This window comes from Cryptomeria japonica, chromosome 8 (assembly GCF_030272615.1).
Source record: "Cryptomeria japonica chromosome 8, Sugi_1.0, whole genome shotgun sequence".
In the NCBI taxonomy this organism is placed as follows: Eukaryota; Viridiplantae; Streptophyta; class Pinopsida; order Cupressales; family Cupressaceae; genus Cryptomeria; species Cryptomeria japonica.
In genome coordinates, this window is record NC_081412.1 from 672,238,584 (window position 1) to 672,247,078 (window position 8,495).

At 34.7% G+C, this 8,495-nt stretch overlaps 1 pseudogene; it reads left to right on the forward strand.

The window, feature by feature from the left end:
- Positions 1-3,658, forward strand: part of LOC131075225 (F-box protein SKP2A-like) — a 44,914-nt pseudogene extending 41,256 nt beyond the window's left edge.
- The last annotated feature ends 4,837 nt before the right edge of the window (positions 3,659-8,495 follow it).

Consider the following 8,495-nt stretch of genomic DNA (forward strand, 5'->3'; position numbering starts at 1 on the left):
CTCTCTCTCTCTCTCTCCTCCCTCTCTCTCTCTCTCTCTCTCTCTCTCTCTCTCTCTCTCTCTCTCTCTCTCTCTCTCTCTCTCTCTCTCTCTCTCTCTCTCTCTCTCTCTCTCTCTCTCTCTCTCTCTCTCTCTCTCTCTCTCTCTCTCTCTCTCTCTCTCTCTCTCTATTTTTGTTCTCTATTGTTGATGCTGACTTGGATGTTGTACATCGATATTGTATGGGGCCTAAAACAGGACTAACCCATGGCCCTGTAACAAAGACATGATCAATAATGTGCTATAAGTCCTTTATTTGAACTTAGAGACTGGACTCTTAAGCACTTTTGGGAATCACGTAAACAAATTTTACATATGGGCTTAAATATTATAAATATTGTTATATTGGTTGCAATTCTTGATTTGTTAGAATGTAAATTGAAATTGAAGATATCAAGATTGTTAGCCTTGTTGTAAATAAAATCATATATGAAGTGATGGATGTGTGCTGCCTCTAGTCATATCACTGTATATAGAGACATCAAATGGTTAAACTTGATTGATTTGAAAAGTAATCACCTATTGATGTGAGCAAGGTTATTTATCCTTATAATTTATAAATATGACTAAGAACTTTATAGCTTTGTTGTCTATTTGATGAGGTTACTTTTTTGTGTTTTAGCTTTCTGTACCTTATTGTAAGATGTGTTTGTTTTGGAAGTTAATTTTTTTGTTGTTTCTTCCTGTTACTTATTCTTTTGGTGTTTGTGTGTGCAGATTGTAATAACTTAGCATATTGTGTACACTGTAATAGAATTAAGGTGGGGAATTGGCTGAGCATTAAGTATGTCAGGGAAAGAAAACATCAAACCTATGATCCCCCAATAGCCCCAAGCATTGAAGCCAATGCCCTTCACAATGATCAAGCAAGAAAAGAATCCTGCTATGTAGAATTATAGTGTTTTATACAATGTGCAGATTGAAACTGAAGATGATGCTATGCATTCCAAATGGCATGATTCACCCATGGAGCTCCTTGTGCGCATTCTTGTGCTTGCGGATGACCACTCTATCATTGTTGCCTTGGGTGTATGCACTGGCTGGAGAGATGCAATCTGTGTTGGTGTTCAAGATCTTTCACTTTAATGGTGAGAATTTGATATTTATTTTTTTATAGTAACCAAGCCAATTAAAATTGATTCTATCTTTTTCACTGTTGAGGAAATTCACAGTATTGGGGCCATGGAAGGTCCCCTCACCAAGGAAAAAAGAAATCATAATAGTTGATAAAATAAATTAGAAGGATCTCTAAGTATGATTGAACAATTTAGCTTGAGTACAAGAATAGATATGGTGGTCTAAGTGATTAACAAGAAAGAAGAGAAGTAGTGCCTCCTAAGGGTTTTGAAATTATCCTCTTCAAACAAGCTGTCTGATTGAGAAAGATATGCTTCTTCTGATTATGATAGTGTACTTAAATTTTGTTTCTCTATTCTGAGGTCATGAACAATACTCCATTTTGTCTATACTAAATTTTTAGATTCTATTCCATACCCCTTCCATGTGTTCCATGAGTCATATCCCTTTTTGATCCACATCATGAAAAATATCAGATATCCTCTGTAACAGTTCTGGAAACAAGGTGGTGATTATGTTTCATGCCCATTCGACTGCCTTGGACATTTTTTAATAAATGATGCTAGCTACTTGGGTTAAGCTACCTACAGTTTTGCAAATTTACTTTGTTTCTTACCCAAGGTTGCCTTTTTTTGGCTTTTTGTAGTTTTGTGGTTGCTATATACTGATATGTGAGCAGTGGTAGTGAATCTTAACATTTCAGCATCAATTTTTTTGGTATGATTGAACATCATTCTAAGACATATTAGCCCTCTCAGGCATCATTAGCAGGTAGTTTTATGGCTTGCCATGTTAGTATGGACCTTAATGTCTTTAAAGGTCATTCCTTGTAGTAAAGTAGTCATTTTTGTAAATCCTGCTAGACTCCTTACATTTTTCCATAAATTAGGACCTCAAGATTGGTGTCTTGATCTTCATCAGGTTAAAATAATTGTGCTAAGGTGCATTTGTAAATTCAGCTAGTGGTGTGTGTCCTTCGCTTATATGTTGAAATGTCATTCTTGGAATATATATTTATTAATATGTTGAAATGTCATTCTTGGAATATATATTTATTATTAATGGTGTGTGAATGATGTAACCAGAATATCATTTTGTTGTCTTTCAAGCTGTTTGTTTGCCTCCAGTTTACGTTAAAAGTCTACATTAATTTTTTCTCTTCAAATTGTAATTATAGTGGATGTTATAAATTATAATCACCTGAAGCTAATGTCTATCATCTACAGATTAAATGTTGGCTTAACTTAAAAGAGGGGGATTCTAGTTGATTTTTCCTAAAGAGCTTTTCCTTTTTCACCAAAGGTTTTTCTATTGAAATGTCCTCATAGTAGGTCTTCTGTGCACCATATATAATTTTTTCAGTCTATTCCTACTCAAAAGGTGTTTAAGTGGGGGTTCATCACGAGTGTTTTTATGTCAAGTGCAGTGACTATATCTTTTTGCAATGTAGGTGTAAGAGGAACATGAGCAACTTGGTTCTGTCAGCTGTTCCTAAGTTCAACTATTTGCAATCTCTTAATTTATGCCAGAATCAACACCAACTCAATGAACAAGCAGTAGAAATAGTTGCAAAGCATTGCCATAATTTACATGCTATAGATCTTTCAAACAACACACAACTGACAGATAAATCTCTAGAGGCATTGGCACCTGGTTGTAGTCTACTAGAAAAGTTTAACATAACTGGATGTTCTAGAGTCAGCGATCATGTACTTATCTTTCTATCAGAGCAGTGCAACAAATTGAGGCATCTAAATTTGTGTGGCTGCGTTAGAGCTGCATTTGACAGAGCTTTACTCGTAGGTCTATTAGCAAGTGTGGTGGATTTTATTTGTTTCTTGGAAATCAAAGGGTTCTGTAATGGAATTTTTTGACTTTCAAGATGGTATGGGAAGCAAGTTTATTCTTCATTACTAATTTAGTAGGTCAATTAGGATCAATTGTAATCCAAAAGCTCCAACTTATGTTTGGTATCTAACATTTGCATATATGTTGTGATTCCCAGGCACTGGCTCATAATTGCTGCCACTTGCAATCTTTGAATCTGGCTTGGTGTGAGATGGTTAATGATGTTGGTGTTACAGGATTGGCACAATGTTGCCCTGAGTTAAGAGCTTTGGACCTGTGTGGTTGTGTGTTAATAACATGCATAAAAATGAAAGTTAGCATATGTACTGCAAAAACTTTCGTTCAATTTAATAACAAAACATGAAATTTGTGCTCATTTATTTATTTATTTTTACATGGTGTAGATCAAAGTGGTATTGCATTGGCTGGAAATTGCCATGACTTAAGATCATTGGGACTGTATTACAGCCAAAATATCACAGATACTGCTATGTACTCACTAGTAAATAATGGTATATATAGATCAGTCAAACCAAATCCCAAACACAAGAGTGGCAATAATAAATTCAACACTAAGCCAGTATATCAGGCAATTGTAGCCCAGGGCTCTCCAAGATGTGGGCTTGGTGGCAGTGCAACAACAGTAATGATCGCACTGCAGCTACAAGTTGTGATTACATGGAATCTGTTTTGAATGACCAAGAAGAACATGGTCTAGGGAATTTAAACATTATCTAGTGTAAATCATTATCTGAACATAGTCTCAACAATGAAAACAAAACTAAATTTGTGTTTTGAACTTTGTCATTCACAAAAAATTCATGTTATTCATTGAATCCACAAAGAAACAATGATTTCAGTACCTAACAACCCTTGTTTTGGAAAGCTCCTTTGAAGGAGTAAAGAAGAGAAATGCATGGATCATGTACATTTTCTTTAAAATAAAATAAGGAAATTAGTTATATACCAATGTTCAACTCTTACAAGGGGAAAACTTGTTTTATCAAGAAAATTAAAAAAAACACCTTTTCAACATTTTCTTTAGTTATCTCAAGTCCCATTTCTATTTCCATCACTTGTTTTACTACAAATTATTAACACTATACTAGTTTTGTCTTCAAAATGTATAGCTAGCATAGTTAATAGTTAATAGTTTGGTCGCTCCCGCTACCACTATGTTTGGTCGCTCCTGCCCCGCGCGATAGGCGATTACTATTCCCTCCCATCCCATGGTGATTGAGTAGATATCTGCCATCTTCCCCATTGATTCTGATAGATGCATTTATAAAATAAAAATCATTTTGATCTTTCTACTACTCCACCACACCAAACAACTACACTTCCTGCCATTGCTCGATAGGAACTTTGTTGCTTGCAGCTCTTGTTTATACAGTTAAATAAGAGTTAGAAGTGTAGACTCTATACTATCAAAGCATTATATGTATTGTAACAAATCTTTAAATAGTAATGTAAATAGTTGCCATCAACCATCATCATGATATCAAACTTGAAATATGGTTACATTAAATTATTTTACCATTGAAAAATTATTATTGAAGTCGAGGATGGCATATATGTAACTAGTCATATTTAATGTAGACCCATATAAGGTCGACTTATGTAATAAAGTAATGGAGTAATCTTTTTTTTTTTTTTTTTAATCAATAAGTGCTATCATTTATGGGGATAGCTCCCTATATTGCTTGAAAATTTTGAAATTATATTGATGTTTATATTCAGACTCCCTAGATCATCTAAAAACATCCCAAATACATATAAAATATTTAGCTTACTATGCCCAGAAAGGAACTCCCTCCAAGTACATCCCAAAATCCCATTGTCCAAAACATAATACTAGGGTTATATCTGGCCTCCTAAGGATTGGTATATCATAGTAGCAAGCTCTCCTATTGCAATTGCTTTATGTGTGGAGCTCACTGGAAGCCACCACTCTTCTGCCTCAGTGATCCTACGAAAGGGTTCAAGGTTTCCATTGAAAACTGCACATCAAAAAATTTCCCATGCCTCATCCCCAAAATTCTTCCTTCTCTCCCTCTCTTCCCTCCAAAATTCCCTACAAGCCATTTCCCAGATCTCCTCACTAATTACAGAAGCCACCTCTCCTCCCTCACTGTTCTCACTATTTTCTTCTTTTTCTTCTTCATCACTCGCTTCCTCATCCTCGAAGTCTGATCTTAGGTACTTTTCAAATTGAAAGTATACCTTCAGTATACTAACTCTGACTCCTTCCTCCAAGCCCAGAATGGCTTCTACAACCGTATCTACTATAAAGGGTTTTATAAATCTAGCTATTAATTCAACCACTTTTTCCTTCGTTTCGATGATATCTGCCAAAGGAAGAAGAATAGCTTCTAGAACCAGAGCATCACACCAATGTCTATCGGTGTTCAAGGTAATGCCCACAAGCCCCCTTATGGATTGATAAACATATTCTTTAGAATTGAACACGTTTCTCAACTGTGTAATCAATGTATTTTCGCAATTAACACAACTAATTCTTCCGAAAAAAGCCATTTTTTAGCTCTTATCCTTCAAGACTCTACTGAGATCTAGTCCTGAAATCACTTGGTAAACACCTATATCTGCTCCTTGAAAGGATGAAAAAACTTGTCCATTTCTATCATTGTCCACTTTTTGCTAGAATCTTGCTGACTGAAATCATATCTTTTTTGAGTTTTCATTTTAGAACTTTCTGATTATTTTGGTAGCCATGTGACTTCCTAGATTCCTATTATCGGTTCCCGAGCATTATCTTTTCTTGCTTAATTCTAATTTTAGTCTCTGTCTAACTTATCTTGAAGAGAAATTCTAAGATGTGACAAGCCCATAATGCTTTGTACATTTGAGGCATGATTATAACCTTCATGTTTGTCCTCTATGCACCCTTCTTTTCACAGAAGATCTTTGTCAACCGATTCCTGATTTCGGAAATCCGGCACTATCTATAGCTAGGATCTCTTTCAATCCATCTGGTAGCTCCTCCATCTCTGTCAATTGTATTGATTCATCACACTCAATGCCTCTATTCGCCAACCAGTTCATCGCCGCATTGCCCTCTTGATAGATGTGTTTGAAAGAGAAATTATTTAATCTTTCGATTAATTTCTCAATTTTAGGTCGAACCACCTCCATTTTCCAATTCTCAAAGTGCTTGTTTGAAATGCCATTCAGGATAATTAGTGAGTCTCCCTCCACTTCTATATCCTGAATGCCATGTGCCACACACCATTCCATTCTAGCTAGTAATCCCGCCAGTTCAGCCATATTATTTGTGTTGATACCCAAGGAACCATATTTTGTACCTACAAATTTGCCAAACTCATTCCCTATGATGGCCTCATAGCTAGATTTTCCCAAATTGCCCCTGGTTGCACCATCAAAATTCATCTTGAAGTTTCTAGGCTTTGGAGGAGCCCATACTTCATAGGCCCTATTTTGCTTTTTCTCCTTTAGTTTGTATTCAATAGTTTTCGATAAAACCCAGTGTTTTTCCATCTCTTTATCCCAAGAAGAATACTTATTATACTTCCCTCCCACTACTGTCACATTGATTACCTCTTCTATGGCTCTTTTAATTTTAGGAATTAGCATATCATAAGATAGAGCTTCCTCATTAAAGACTCTTCTGTTTCTTTCCTTCCATATATGCCACACTAGCAACAAAGGACACACCACCCACAATATACTCCATTTGGATTTATTGATATTGGTTGGCCATGATAATAAAAAGATTTTTAAAGATAGATTTCTCACCGATCCAAACTGCAGATTCTCCAATAGCCGGTCCCAAAAAATTTTTGAGTACGAGCACCAAAGTAAAAGATGATCCACTGTTTCTTTGTTTTCCTTGCATCGAGTGCATATGCTTGGGCCAACAATTCCAATAGTTCTCAATCTATACCCTATTAATATGCGGCTGTGCAGAGCTATCCAGAGAAATGTCCCTGCCTTGGGCAAGTAATGGAGTAATCTTTGTTTTGCATAAATAAAATTTTTATATAGATATTAAGAGGGACCTAGAATCTAAGAACTCCATGTGTCATAGTCAACCAATAAGGCTTGAATGCCAATATTAAGTAATGATCCAACAAATTATATAATAGTAAGGAAACATGGAGATTTAATGAATGTGTAAGAATATAAAGATAAGAGAGAAACATGCATACATAAATATGATGTGTCAATTATATGGAAAGAAACATGCACGTATGCAATGCACATAAATGTACACATGCAATGTGTCAAGAAGTAACACTTTCGTACATAAATATAAATATAAAAGTTCAATATGAATCATAATGAGGGTATTAAATCTCAATAAGTCTATTGCATGAAGTACAAATACATTAAAATTGAAATTAAAAGTTTACTAAATAACATCCACTTGACTCTAAAGTATCTTTCTAAGTGTAGTTGATAGGATACAGTTACCAAGTCAAAGTGGTTAAGTCCACCTAGTCAATTCAACTAAAACTTGAGTAAAGATAAATAAGTTGAGTAGGGTGGTGAAATATGATAGTACATTATACATTCTTACAACTATATTAGAACTTTGGTCAAGGTGGCACAATTTTTCCCACATGCACCATAAATTCACAAGAATCAAATACAAGCTAGGAGGTCATACTAGGTAGGAGGTACCTCTAGTGTGTGACCAACTAGAGCTGTGTAGATTCTAAACACCAAACTCAGATGGAAATGAGACCTAGTACCTGTGTGTGTGAAAAGTGGATTTAGAATCTGTATCTGCAAGACACAACACTTCAATCAAGTCATTACATGCATGGTTAGACATATATTATCATGAATATTAAAACCATAACAAATTGACCCATTGTATTCTAAAAGATGCGAGTATAAGATTGCTCTCAGATTATAAGCAATACCAGTGACTAGACAACATCAAGACGAAGGATTTAATCTATAGGAGCATGATGAATGCTAGATGGATGCAATATTAATCACACAAGATTTTTGCAATATTAAGCTAAATGATTTAATCAATATAAAACAATTAATATGCAATATGTCAATGAGTTCTAGAGCAAAAATAGTAGAAAAATGATATATTCTCCAGCCTCCTTGAATGAGAGATAAGAGCCTGAATTTATAGAAAATTCAGAAAGAAACCAACAGCTGAGATCAAATGATGATGAGTGGTCAAGATTTTCCAAGAGGAAGCACAATCTAGGTGAATTGATGTGATTGGATTCTTTTCTCAGTTTTAAAGGAAAGTTGAATTAAAATTAAGATAAAATCAGGAAAAATTGATTTATTCTCTATTTCATTCAATTTTGAGATTTAATTGTTTTAATTGCTTTCTTTGAGATTATTTATCAATTTTAAATTTGTTTTCAAGATTATCTCCAATTGATTTCTTTGCTCAAATTTTTAATCCTTTCTTGGTCAATTAATTCATTTTTTGATTTATTTCCATTTTTGAAGATTCATGCTCATAATTTTGAATTCCTCTTTCTTGATTTGTTTCCTTTTTTGAAGATTTATGGCAA